This window comes from Giraffa tippelskirchi, chromosome 1 (genome assembly GCF_054371585.1).
Source record: "Giraffa tippelskirchi isolate mGirTip1 chromosome 1, T2T-mGirTip1v1.2.pri, whole genome shotgun sequence".
NCBI lineage: Eukaryota > Metazoa > Chordata > Mammalia > Artiodactyla > Giraffidae > Giraffa > Giraffa tippelskirchi.
This window is the reverse complement of record NC_137275.1, coordinates 136,789,549-136,804,415: the sequence shown is the minus strand read 5'-3', so window position 1 is coordinate 136,804,415 and position 14,867 is coordinate 136,789,549. Positions and strand designations below refer to the sequence as shown.

Sequence of the window (14,867 nt, the reverse complement as noted above, 5' to 3'; positions counted from 1 at the left end):
CATAGTGGCTGCACCAATTTATATTCTCACTAATAGTGCAGGAGGGTTCCCTTTTCTCCACATCCATGCCAACATTTGTTATTTTTTGTCTTTTTTATAATAGCCATTCTGTCAGGAGTGAGATGGTATCTCACTGAGGTTTTGATTTGCATTTCCCTAGTGATTAGTGATGGTGAGCATCTTTTCATGTGCCTGTTGACCATTTTTTCATCTTTGGAAAAATGTCTTCAGATCCTCTGCCCGTTTTTAAATCGGGTTGTCTATGTTTTTGATGTTTCTTTGTATGACTTCCTTGTATATCTTGGATATTGACCCTTTATCAGAAATATTGTTTGCTGATGTTAATATCTTCTCCATTCAGTAAATGGCCTTTTCATTTTGCTAATAGTTTCCTTTGCTGTGCAAAAGCTTTTTAATTTGATGTGGTCTCATTTGTTTATTTTTGCTCTTGTTTCCCTTGCCTGAGGACATATTTCCAAATTTTGCTTTTGTTTCTCTTGCCTGAGGATACATTTACAAACAAGATTACTAAGATGATGTCAAAGAGGGTACTGCCTGTGTTTTCCTCTAGAAGTTTCATGGTTTCCGGTTTTACATTTAAATCTTTAATCCATTTTGAATTTATTTTCGTGCGTGGTATGAGAAAGTAGTCCATACTGATTCATCTGCATGTAGTTATCCAGTTTTCCCAACATCACTTATTGAAGACAGCTTCTCATTGTATATTCTTGCCTGCCATGTTGTAGACTAATTGTACATATAAGTGTGAATTGTTTCTACTAATCTGTTTGCTTTATATACCTCATATAAATGGAGTCATACAGTATTTGTCTTTTTATAACCAACTTGTTTCACTTAGTATAATGGGTGCAAGGTTCATGCCTGTTGTTGCGTGTGTCAGAGTTGCTTTTCTTTTTAAGGCTGAGTAATATTCCATTGTATGTATAAATCACATTTGTTTATCCATCCATCCATCGACAGACACTTGGGTTGCTTTAACATTTTGGCTATTACAAAAATGCTGTTAGGAGAATAGGTGTACTAAATGTCTCTTTGAGGCCTTGCTTTCAATACCAAAAAGTGTAGTTGCTGGATCCTATCGTAATTCTGTTTTCAGTCTTTTTGAGGGAATGCCATACTGTTTCCCACAGTGGCTGCATCATTCTATATTCCCACATATAGAGCACAACGCTTTCAGTTTCTCTACATCTTCACCAGCATGTCTTATTGTCTGTTTTGCTTTGTGTTGTTTGAATAGGTGTGACAAGGTGATGTCTCACTGTGTTTTTGGTATTTTCCTGATGATCATGTATTTTGTTTCAAAAGACTCTACGTTGTGATCTACGGTAAGGGAGATGAGTGGGTCTCAGCCAGTGCTAAAGAAGGAGTGGAAGAGACAAGGGCCCAGTTGGGCAGGGAAAGGGGAGAGAGAAAGGCTGAACTGTCATGTCTCCAGCAGATGCAGGGTACAGATAGGAGTACAGAGCCTTTTGGGGGAATAATAGCCCTTACTCACTGACATAAATGTACTTGCTCTGGCAGTGGAGAGAGCTAGAGGGGCCTGTGTGCCTTTGTTTGAGTCTTTAACAGACATCACCTAAAGTCAGTGGTGGTACAAGCAAATTTAACACCTGAGTCAGTTCAGTGTCCCACACATATGCTGATAGGTGCTAGAATTTCAAACAGATGTCGTCAGTGCTCCTGTGTTGACTGGTTCCCAGGGACATGAGTCCTCTTCCTCTCCATCCCTTTCTCATCACCTGTGCCCAAAGCCCTACCCATTCGCCATATGCTCCCTGTTCTGTGTGGAGCACAGGAAGAGTGTCAGACTGGTCGACCCTTTCCTGGGCCCCAGTAACCAGGGTAAGCTGAGACAGAGGACTCCAGCATCCATGCCCCTGCTCTGTCCTGTTGGAACCTGATTACTGAGGAAAGTCATTCCCATTTGTGGCTGTCTTCTAAGCCCTGCCATGCCAGGGCCAGTTATGTGTGTTAGGACAGCATGTCTACAATTTTATAGAAACTATTTCACATGAATAGAAATATCATTATACAAGATCAATATTTCTGATTTTCAGGCTTAGTGACATTCTTTGAGAATGACCAGAAATTGTTGTTTATATACAGCTGTGTTCCCTTTGGATAATGCTAGAGAAGAGAGAATGACTTGGAAGAACATCAAGATTCATGGTTCTAGGGTCAATATTTACCCCCTCTCTAGTCAATGTAATGTTAAAGCCACCAGTACAGTTTATATGAAGGGAGAATCAATTCCCACCCACCCCCTTTTTTTTTTTTTTTAGTTAACAAATAATATAGGAAGTCTTGTGCCTTTTGAGCTTATTTTGTAAACTTCTTTTTAAAAGGAAGAATATAACATATATTCAGAAATATGCATAGTTCATAGGTGCACAGCTCAGTGAATTATCACAAAGTAAACACACCTGTGTAGTCACCACCTAGGCCAAGGAAAAGAATATTACTAGCCTCCACTACCCCAGGAGGGACTTTTGAGCTTGTTCTCCGTCACTAACCCCTTCCCTCCACCTTCTGCATTGACTGCTAACAGGATTAGTTTTGCCTGCTTTGGAATCAAAGCATCTGGAAACCGTTCCTTCCATGATATGCCATCTCAGAGGTAGAATAATTATTTCTTTGTACGTAGCTCTTTCGGGAAGATGAATAGCTAACTCCGTAAATCATCATCAGAAAGATGTATTTGTAATTTACATGAGAAGTCAGCATGAAGAATAACATCACAACCTTGTGATCTAACACGTGAACACAAATGGAATTATTAAAAACGAAGATAAATGAGCACCGAAATTTTCCATTTGTGAATTAGCTGGTTCTCCTTGCTCTAGCTTTCTATCTTGATAGTAAGGTGACTCTAACCTTAGGGACATAGTAGCATCCTTTTGATCATTTACATTTTTTTTCTTTCTACCAAATTTGTTCAAATGAATTTTCCATAACAAAATGTCTTAATATTTAATAGTTTAAAAAAGAAATGACTTCAAAATCAATAATATGGGGCTATCCTGGTGGTCTAGTGGCTAAGGCTCCACACTCCCAATGGGTTCAATCCCTGGTCAGGGAACTAGATCCCACATGTCATAACTAAGAGTTCACATGCTGTAACTGAAAGATCCCAAATGCTGCAATGAAGATTGAGGATCTCAAGTGCTGCAACTATGACCTGGCACAGCCAAATATATATTAAAAAAAAAAAAAACCCCAATAGTATGTAGAGAAGTTTATATTTGGTGACATACTTCTGAAATGAAGACTGACCCTAATTCCTGGGAACCCATGTGAACATTCTATTTACTCAATTTCAAGGGAAAATCAGGTGTGAGGTGCAATGAAGAAGGAAAAAGAGTGGCCACATGGAATGTACCAGTCGGGTAGAAGGTATCATTCAGTGTCAGCAGTGCTGAAGCGTGTGTGTGTTGGTGGGAAAAGTGCATCTTGGAATTCAGGAATTATAATAGTGCCATCTGCTGATGCTGTCAGCAGATGATACTGGCCAGAGGTGGTTTGACGTTGGTAGGGTTTTCTCTAAAAATCAAAACAGTGGGGAAAAAAAAGTCGAGATCACTCTAGAAATTTATATTGCTGCCCATCAGCTGCCACCGAGGGTAGGGATGAGTCACCATTTAGATGTAATGGGGATATTTGTGCAAAGTGCCATTCCAGGATTTCTGTAGAAACACTGTGTGCATGCTCAGTCACTAAGTCGTGTCCAACTCTTTGTGACCCCATGGGCTGTAGCCCACCAGGTTCCTCTGTCCACAGGATTCACCAGGCAAGAATACTGGAGTGGGTTGCCATTTCCTCCTCCAGGGGATCTTCCTGACCCAGGGATAGTACCTGCATCTCTTGTGGCTCCTTCATTGGCAGGTGGATTCTCTACCACTAGTGCCACCTGGAAGGGCCCATAGAAACACCACTTGCCCTCAAACGTTTGTCTTGTCTCCCCTGCCTTCCTGCCACCTTAAGAAACACCCACGTTTTGAGTCTGTCTTGAGTAAGTTTATGTAAGATGTCTGGGAAGGGAAATAGGCTCCTGGGTTTCTCCCGTAGCTTTCTCTTAGTTCATTTGCACAACATAATTTTTTATGTGTTAGATAATTTGTCACTATTAATAGTACAGATCCTGACCTTGAAGGGAATGAAGTGCAGCATAGACACCTCTTAATTTCCTGACTGCAGTCTCAGTTTTCTGAGACTAGAAAACTCCCTCCAAGGCCTGTGCATGCTCGATTAACGTAGAGGGAGTTTTGAAGAGCACAGAAGAGGAAGCCACAGGCCCAGTTAGTTGTTTCCCTGCATCTAAATTTGAGTACTATGTCTTTTTCATGAGCTTTGAGGAGTAGTCAGTACAAATCACTTATTTCAAGCTGTTTCACTTTGACTTACTTAATAGTTGTCATTTGTTGTACTCTCGTAAATATCTGGACTATTACTCTCTTAATATTTTTCTTTAAATCAGTGTTAGTTTTTGAGATACAATTGTTTTCAAGGAAGATTTTATTTCACTTCTATAAATAGAAAAACACTACACCGCTCACATATAAAAATAAAGGCATATCTTTAAAACCATCTCCCACTTTGGGAAATGGCTTAGAAGAGTGAATTTGGGATTTGGGAATCAAAGGACATTGGCTTGGTTACTTACAAGTTCTTTGGTTTAGGAAAAATCACTTAACTTCTTTGAGTACCAGTCTCCTCAAAGGGAAAAAAAAAAAGGCAGGGGAAATGATACTAATGCCCATTGCAAGAGTTATGAGGATTAGAAATGATGCATAATAGCTGGCACATTTTAAGTGTAGGGACCCAGAAGTTGACAACTAGTTTTATAATTATATCCTTAGTGTTAGTCTATGAACTTGTTCATCCTGGCTTTCTTCTGAAACTTTGCCTTCTTTCTTTCTCTAAGCAACATTGGCTAAATCAAGCTACAAAGGAAAACAGGTGACTTACTTTTAAGCCTAAATTCAAGCAAGTATGGCAGATGGAATTCTTCTCAAGTGCAAATGCCTTTTCATAGACAGTGGTGCCTGGATCACTTTTTGGAAAAAGGTTGTGATAACAGGCTGTGATTGAGTAAGGCTGGCTGTCTGCTCCAAGCGTGGGATGCGAGAGGCTGATACTGCCTATTTGACAGCCCTTAACTCCTGCCTCCTCCACACCAAGCCTTCACAGCTTGCCAGAATCTGCATCTTGCAGGATACCTCTATTTCAGCCTTAACTGCTTCCTTAAAAAAGGCCCCAAGGTCCCTTCAAGTAAATCATACTCATTAAGTCTATTTCCCATCCTAAAAGTGAAAGTGTTAGTTGCTCAGTTGTGTCCTAGTCTTTGCGATCCCATGGATTGTAGCCCACCAGGCTCCTCTGTCCATGGGATTCTCCAGGCAAGAATACTGGAGTGTGTTGCCATTACCTTCTCCATGGGATCTTCTCCACCCAGGGATTGAACCTGGGTCTCCTGCATTGCAGGCACATTCTTTACTGTCTGAGCCACCAGGGAAGCCCTTCCCTCCTAAGACCGTCTGCTAGAGCAAAGTCCTCTTGCGTTCTTCAGATTCTGTCACCGCTTTCCCAGAAGAACTCACCCTCCAGACCAGCTGATTCTTCTTGTTGAGAGAGAGAAGAGCTGCTGGTGTAATTGTGATTGTTCTATCACTTTCCTCGCTCTGTGATGTACGGTAAAGATTTAACAGGTACTTGCAGGGGCTCCTTGCTGGGGTAAAGGGGACGTGTGTGCAGCCTGTGCTCCAGTTAGTGCTGGGGTCTCCTCAGCAGCTTGCCCAGTGGGCTCCTCAAATAGTTTTGGCAGAGGGCAGCACTACCAGGAGCGATACAGTAGAAAATCATGAAACATAAAAGACTCCTTAGGACACTTCCCCTTCTGCTGGCTTGCCCTCTGAAATGAACCAGTAAACAAATCATGAAAACCAGAGCAAAATTATTCTTCTGGGATTGAAGGGCTTTGTCCTAGTAGGAAAAGAGCACTGGAGAAAGAAGCTTGACAAAGACTACTTAGAATGACTTTTGGATGCTGACAGATTCTCAGAGCTGACATAGACATTTCTAATACTTGTCCATTACCGTTGAATACAATAGGTTAAGTGTTGCTTCGGGGAGTCTGGACTGTTCACTACCAAGAAATGAAAAGATGCTCGTTATTTTTCTGATTATTTCTCTTTAGAATTTGCATTGCTCTTACATCCACAAACTGCTCCCTGGTAATTTTTCTTACTAGCAAACCCATAACCTGATTGGCTTTTCCTGAAATAGAGGGTGTTGTGAAGTCACTCAGGATACAGCTATGGTGCTGATGGGATCAATTAATGTGAGTCATAGCCTGGGGGAAGGTGTTTTGTGGAGTGTTACAATGTGACAAAGATGAGTTTAGAAATAATAGCTTGTTTTATGACCACATTTCACAAGCTTGTTCACCCAGATATTTGTGACAGTCACTTTCTAGGGAAAACGTAAAGGGTGAGACAGAGGAAGACAAACTGGCAAACTTTACGATTTAAAGGGAATCGATGTTTATCGACGAGCACTTCATCATTTCAGAGGGCTTTAAGAAAAGGCATCTCCTTTTATAGACAATGAAAAGGGACTGTTAGTTCAGATGGCATCACCCGAAAGCTCTCCACGCCCTCTACTTACTTCACTTTCCATTTTCTTTTTCTCCTCCTTGTTAGAAATCACAGCACCTCTGTGCAATTGCATTTGAAAATGACCAAAAAAACTTTGACTAAAGGCCAAGGTTTGGAGAAGGAAATGGCAATCCACTCCACTATTCTTTCCCGGAGAATCCCATGGACAGAGGAGTCTGGTGGACTACTGTTCATGGGGTCACAAAGAGTCGGACACGACTGGGTGACTAAGCACCACACAAAGGCCAAGGTTAAGTGGATGTGTGAAAATGTGCTGTTATTTTTTTTTTAATTGAATTTTGTGGCTGAGCTTTTATAGTTTTGTGGCATTATTTGGGAATCTGAATTTGATGATTATGTGAGAATTTTCTAATATGATGAGAGCTTTGAGTAACTCGCTATTGGAATTTTCTTCCTTAATTTCAGTTTTCATCCACAGTCTTCTTTACTCTAACTCTTTCAAGGGGCTGCCTTATTTCTGAGGAACGCAAAACCTCTGCCTGGATTTAAAGACCAAACCTCTTTGTATGCCCTCTGTCTTCCTCCTCCTCCACTCTCATCAGGCTTTCTCTGTCATCTCTCCCAAACTGCATCTTCTCCTCCTCCTGTTCCTTTTCTTCCTTCTCTCTAAACTTTCACTCCATAAATCCATTTCCCAGACTTGACTTTCCTTTGACTCTCTCTGCCTGTCCAAATTCAGCAAGCCTCATTCAGGTCCATTTCTGCCAAGAGTGTCAGATTACTCTATTCTCTGTAAGTTCTCATTCCTTCAAAGTAGTTTCTAAAGCCCTGTTATCTACTAGAAATGAAACACAGACCCTATACGTAATTTTATACTTTCTGGAAATAACTAAAATGAATTTTAATAACATTTTATTTAATGTAATATTTACAAAATATTTTCATTTCTGTCTGTAATTAATTTAAGATTATTAATGAGATAGCTTTATTTTTTCCTAAGTCTTACAAATCTGATTTATATTTTATTCTGGTAACACATCTCAGTTCGGACTACTACATTTCAGGTGCTCAGTGTGGTGAGTGACTGCTGTATTGAACCGGGCGGGTTAAGAGTTGGTACCAGAATCTACAGGTGGCACTAGTGGTAAAGAACCCATGTGCCTATGCAGGAGACATAAGAGACGTGGGTTCGATCCCTGGGTTAGGAAGATCTCCTGGAGGAGGGAAGGGCAGCCCACTCCAGTGTTCTTGCCTGAAGAATCCCATGGACAGAGGAGTTGCAAAGAGTCGGACATGACTGAAATGACTTAGCACTCACACACCACATTCTCCAGCTCTCAAACATGCTCTTTCTTATTTCATATCTTTTCACCTGAACCAAACTGCAAACCAATCCTTAGAATTGGAGGCCACATTTTATACTTCCTCTGTCTTCATATTTCATTCCTGAGTGGACTGTAAGCTGTTAATAATTGCACATTGATGGATTGGTAATATCATTCTTATCTGTGACCCCCATTTAAGTAAAACTTACTTCCACTATAGTGTCCTCATGCTTGAAATTTCCTTCCTCTTTCCTGTACATCTAGTATGATTCAATTACTGTATCACCTCTGTTTTGTTAGAGTTGAAACTTAGCGGGTATGTCGGATGGAATTATAAGAAATAGATATGCATTATTTGCAGTTGCATTGCACTAGAGAGCAGCATTTTCACAGAATACTCATCATTCCAACAATTCAGGCAAAATAGGATTTATAGGTGAAATCAGTGGAATAATTGTCCTCGTTGTTTTTTTACTTTCCTAGCGGAGACTGGCCAAAAACTCACAAGAGTCTCCTGTCCACAGGACCCAGCCGTGACTCAGAGGCTCTCCAGTTTGGTTCCATAATGGCAAGGATACAGTTTTACAAGCTGAAACCAAATTGCTGGCATGGAAATAGCTTGTAAAACTGCAGGGAGGGAAGGTTGTGGGGAAGGGAAGGAAGCCCTAGAGAGGACCAGGGAGCAGATGTGGTCCTGAAGTGGAAGACAGGATGAGGATGCTTCCAGACTCTGACAGGGGTGCCCAGATGGGGGGAAGCAGGAGGAGATGACACCCCTTACCTGTTCCACAGTTTCATGAACAATATACAGTTGTGTGTTATTTCTAGTCCTCTCATCAATTTAATTGAAGGCAAAGATCTCAAAGACAGAATGCTGGAGTTATAACTCTAGAACTGTGCTAATAAGCAGTAAGTCAAAGTCCATTATTTTTCGCATCACATAAAATTGTCATATTAAAGTTACAAACATTATCTCCATACAGCCTAATGGTGAGCACATCTTACAATCTTTATTAAGAATCTGTCAGTGGGTTCCTGAATGACCCACTTATTTAACTCTAAAGTCTTGTTTCTGTTTCTTATTGGTAAGATCAATCTTAGTTCCCTGTTTGCTTTTTCTCCCCACATGATAGCAAATATATCTGCTACTGAGCAGAATTGCTTAGCTGGGCTTAAGTTTACATTTTAAAAAATGCCCACATTCCAAACCTTTGGTACCTTCACAGGTGAGTAGAATTTTGACAATAAGGTCTTAGTGAAGTGAAAGTGAAAGTCACTCAGTCGTGTCCAACTCTTTGTGACCCATGGACTACGCAGTCCATGGAATTCTCCAGGCCAGGATACTGGAGTGGGTAGCCGTTCTCTTCTCCAGGGGATCTTTCCAACCCAGGGCTATAACCCAGGTCTCCTGCATTGAAGGCAGATTCTTTACCAGCTTAGCCATCAGGGAAGCCCAAGAGTACTGGAGTGGGTAGCCTATCCCTTCTTCAGCGGATCTTCCCAACCCAGGAATTGAAGCAGGGTCTCCTCCATTGCAGGCAGATTCTTTACCAGCTGAGCTACTAGGGAAGCCCCAAGTAGCTACAAGTAAGCCCCAAGGTCTTAGTATCACAGCTAATTCAATGGAAGCAAAGGTACAAGTCAGGACCCACATGGCTTCAGATGAAGGGCTTGGGAGCTTGCTGTGACCGAAGTGTGAAAATTCTGTCAAGCTTCTGCTGCTGACTTTTCTTCTCTCAGGACAGTGCATGCTGTCCATGGCCTGGCCCACTCTCTGATCCAGAGCACAGGGCTGGACATGTGCATGTTGACTCTGAGGGGCCCAGAAAACACCCCGGTTTCAAAGCACACGTACTGGCCAACTGATGCCTGGCACTCTGAGTCAAGGGCAGTGGACATGCCCACAGGTGAACAATCTTGCTTCTTTATGCTGGTGTTTGGTGAAGCATAGTGTGCAGATGAGCCCTGTGATGATTATCTTTTCCTGCTTTATGTATGCCTTGATTTGATTGCTTGAAATGTAATTTTAAGTTTCTTAAAGCTAATAATAAAAAAATTAGGATTTCTGTTTTGTATGTCTTTGATTGTTAAATTGCATTTTCTAGTAATTTGTTTTTATTGTGTTTTATGAAAGTACTGGTCTTCAGTGGGTCCTTTGTCATAGATGTTTGAGAAACACTAATTTTATTCATTAGCATATAGAGGTGGCGTGAGGGTTTTTTTTTTTTTTTTTTGCCCTGAGAGTAGATTTTGGTATGGGCAGGAAAAAGGAACCACAGAGCCCTGGAGACCAGAAGAAATAAAGGAGATAGGATAATTGTTTCAGTGAAAAAATGGCACCCTCATTATTTTGCCTGAGGCTTGCCCCTGAATCTAATAGTAGATCTACCATCCTACAAGCTCTGATTGAATGTGTAATGTTTTCTATATTGAAGGCATTGTCCTTGGTGCTGCCTTTTCCTCTCGCTAAAGCCCCAGGTCAGTGGTTCCTCCAAACTTGGTGACTATACATCAGAATCGCATGGGAAGCTTTATAAATAATGTTAAGTTCCAGGGCTCCATCTGAAAACCCACTCAGTCTACATCTCAGTGGGTGACATCTCTGAAGCTGTATCTTCAAAAGGTGATCTTGGTGCTTGGCTTGGGTGGGGTAGCTTTAGTCCTTGGTCATTCATTGGAATGAGGTCAAGTGGAATTAGCACTACTGGAATATAAAAAATATAACAAACTCAAAACGCATTTATTCAGTATTTTATTCTCTCACCTGGTGGATACAAAGAAGTTGTACTAACCAGGAAAATTAACGCTAAATTCTATAACCAGAACATGCACATCTCAATGGCTCAATATAATAGAACTTTATTTTTTGCTCTTACAGCATCCTGTGCAGACGTTCCTGGTCAGGTTGTTCTCCTGGTGAGTACTTCTGAAAATGGTGAATCAGAAATGCAGGCTTTTTAAACTTGGTACCCAGCCATCCTTACCACATGGCCTCTAGCTTGCTCATGAAGGGGAAAAAGAGGAGAATCATGCCTGAGGGAGTGTTTTTTTTTTTTTTTTTTAAGCCAGGCCTGCAAGTGGCATGGATTCCTTCTGCTCACATTGCATGTTTAGATGTTGTCATAAAAGCTCCATTAAATGAAGGGGAACAGGGAAATTAGATCTTCATAAGTATCCAGGCAGGATAAAAGACATTTTGGTGAATATGTAAGTATTGTCTGTGCCACAGAAGTATGAAGTGTAATCTTTGTTAATATTTTAAGCAATTTTATTTCCTCCAAGGTAGTAGGAAATAAGACCACTGAAGAGATCTCGTTTAAGCAAATACAAATTTTAGTAGTTTCTATGAAGAGACCTACAAAGAGAGTTCTGCTCTTGATCTGACCTTCTAAATAGTAAATGGAAATAGAGGCATTTGATTTCTTTTTTAAACTTTATTTTTGGCTTTGCCGAGTCTTTGTTGCTATATGTGGGCTTCTCATTATGGAGGCTTCTCTTGTTGCGGAGCACACGCTCCAAGATGTGTGGGTTTCAGTAGTTGAAGCATGTGGGCTCAGTAATTGTGGTTCGTGGGCTCCAGCTCATGGGCTCCGTAGTTGTGGCTCACAGGCTTTGTTGCCCCTTGGCATGGGGGATCTTAGTTCCCTGAGAAGGGATCGAATCCATGTCCCCTGCATTGGCAGGTGGATTCTTAACCAGTGGACCGCCAGCGAAGTCCCGAGGTATTTGATTTTGTATTGTAAATTATAGCATCAGTACCTTTAATAATAGGTGTGTATTGGCCACCTCCTATGGGGTTTTCAAATGCTGATGTTGCCATTCTACATTCTAGATATTTTGAAGTCAAGTTCTCTTTTGATCTACCTCATCCAGTCTTTGATAGAGAAAGATTCCTTGATATACAAACAGATAAGCAGTATTGTTAGAGAAATCAGGGAATCTAACTCTGTAAAATCTGATTAAGTCAGATAAGAATAAAATACGCAAACTTGAATTCATGAATTTGCAGTGTCTTTGGGAGATGAGTCATGATACTTGAAATAATAAGTATATCATATTGTAGATGGTAAATACTGGTATGAAAGATGGACGAGCTTACAATCCCAGGATAGCATAGAGAAGACAGAGGTCAGTCAGGCTTGAATGGTCTTGGAAGATTTTATTGACTTTATGATGGCTGGTGACAATACAGGAGCAAGCTAGGTCTTAAGTCTCACTTTCTAGGTGATCTCACACATTATCTTCCAAGGTCTCCTCAAGGTCTATTCTTTCTCATTGCCATTATATTCCTTCTCTTATAGTAAGGGCCTCCGGAAAGTTTGGCTGGGGAAGGGTAGGAATGTTTATTTTTATGTTTTATTCCATAATGAACCGTACTGCCAGTATATTCATTTGGATTTGAACATCTTCAATTATGGGGCTTCCCAGGTGATTCAGTTATAAAGAATCTGCCTGCCAAACAGGATATGCAGAGTTGATCTCTGGCTTGGGAAGATCCCCTGGACCAGGAAATGGCAATCCACTCCAGTATTCTTGCCTGGGAAATTCCAGGGACAGAGGAGCCTGACAGGCTACAGTGACTGAAGCAGTCACTTAGCTAGTTAAAACGTTAGGTGAAATGGAAATGGATTAAAGATCTAAACATAAGACCAGAAACTATAAAACTCCTAGAGGAAAACATAGGCAAAACACTCTCCGACATAATCCACAGCAGGATCCTCTATGACCCACCTCCCAGAACATTGGAAATAAAAGCAAAAATAAACAAATGGGACCTAATTAAAATTAAAAGCTTCTGCACAACAAAGGAAACTATAAGCAAGGTGAGAGAACAGCCTTCAGAATGGGAGAAAATAATAGCAAACGAAGCAACAGACAAAGAATTAATCTCAAAAATATACAAGCAACTCCTGCAGCTCAATTCCAGAAAAATAAATGACCCAATCAAAAAGTGGGACAAAGAACTAAAGAGACATTTCTCCAAAGAAGACATACAGATGGCTAACAAACACATGAAAAGATGCTCAACATCACTCATTATCAGAGAAATGCAAATCAAAACCACAATGATGTACCATTTCATGCCAGTCAGAATGGCTGCTATCCAAAAGTCTACAAGCAATAAATGCTGGAGAGGGTGTGGAGAAAAGGGAACCCTCTTACACTGTTGGTGGGAATGCAAACTAGTACAGCCACTATGGAGAACAGTGTGGAGATTCCTCAAAAAACTGGAAATAGAACTGCCATATGATCCAGCAATCCCACTGCTGGGCATACACACTGAGGAAACCAGAAATGAAAGAGACACATGTACCCCAATGTTCATCGTAGCACTGTTGATAATAGCCAGGACATGGAAGCATCCTAGATGTCCATCAACAGATGAATGGATGAGGAAGGTGTGGTACATATACACAATGGAATATTACTCAGCCATTCAAAAGATACGTTCGAATCAGTTCTAATGAGGTGGATGAAACTGGAGCCTATTATACAGAGTGAAGTAAGCCAGAAAGAAAAACACCAATACAGTATACTAACGCATATATATGGAATTTAGAAAGTTGGTAAAGATAACCCTGTATGCGAGATAGCAAAAGAGACATAGATGTATAGAACAGTCTTTTGGACTCTATGGGAAAGGGCAAGGGCAGGATGATATGGGAGAATGGCACTGAAGCCTGTAAATTATCATATGTGAAATGAATCGCTAGTCCAGGTTCGATACATGATACAGGGTGCTCAGGGCTGGTGCACTGGGATAACCCAGAGGGATGGGATGGGGAGTGAGGTGGGAGGGTGGTTCTGGAAGGGGAACACATGTACATCCATGGTGGATTCATGTCAATGTATGGCAAAACCAATACAATATTGTAAAGTAAAAAAATAAATTAAAAAAAAAGTTAGATGAAGTTAGAACCACAAAGTGGTCTCTAAATCCAAGTGTAAACATCTTATTGGGTTAGAAGATTGGCCACTTAAAATCGTTTTCACTTATTAGGATTGTGTATGAGTAATAATTACCCTTCTGAGTAATTACCTTTTGAAGTAATTACACTCCTGGGATGTATCCCTTGGAAATATAATTTGACAGAAAATAAGTTACACGTACAGCATTGTTTATTGAGCCATTATTCAAAATGGCAACGCTTTTTAAATGACCCAGTGTCCAAAAAGAGATGAATGGTTAAATAATTGATGATGCACTCAAATGATCGATTATAGTATAATTGTTGAAAGATAATTGATGACTTTATAGCAACTTGAAGTAAAGTCTGTAACGTGATGTGAGATTAAAATATCAGGATACAAAGATGTGGGTTTTCCCACCTTGTAAACCAAAATTTACTAGGAAAGGGAGGAAGCATGGGAAGCAATCAGACAATGATGAAGTAAAACATAAAATCTCTTATATCTGTGAAGCTTGAAATATGGACAAATGAAAGGCAAGAGAGGCTGAAAAGATTGCAGTGTTATCCATTCATCAACTTCAATGCACCCACATTGTTGTAGATACCGTGAGGAAATAGAGAGATGGTTTTAAAATTGTTCCTCCATGGATACTTGTCTATACAAGGTCACGATTTCTTTGAGAACTCTTTGTATACTTGGGAGCATTTCAGTTATTAATATATTCAGTTGATATTTGAAATTCCTCAACAAGGTAAAATTTATCTTTTAAAAATGATAGCCTTTTCTAGAACACACATGCTGCACATACAGTTACCAAATATTTGAATTTTAATAGTTCTTAGAACGAATTTCTGCCCTTGAATTGAGTTTTGGTTAAAATAGTCTGAATCTGTCTACTCTAGCAGCAAAGCTGAGGCTAAGCATACCCCAAGGACTCATTATTTTGCCACTAAGCAAGCTGCAGAAATAATATTTATTAAGCTCCTGAGAGCAT

General features: G+C 40.4%; 1 protein-coding gene across 7 annotated transcripts in view; it reads left to right on the top strand.

Annotated features, from left to right (window-relative positions):
• Positions 1–14,867, top strand: part of LOC145509321 (uncharacterized) — a 403,057-nt gene that overhangs the window by 22,709 nt on the left and 365,481 nt on the right. For 5 of the 7 annotated variants that reach the window (XR_014056006.1, XR_014056008.1, XR_014056005.1 and 2 more), the window contains one exon: positions 10,839–10,876. The gene's annotated coding sequence lies outside the window, so the exon portion shown is untranslated. Of the gene's footprint in view, positions 1–5,587; positions 5,727–10,838; positions 13,867–14,867 lie in introns of those variants that run through there. The other 2 variants (XR_014055999.1, XR_014056003.1) reach the window with 2 other exon arrangements.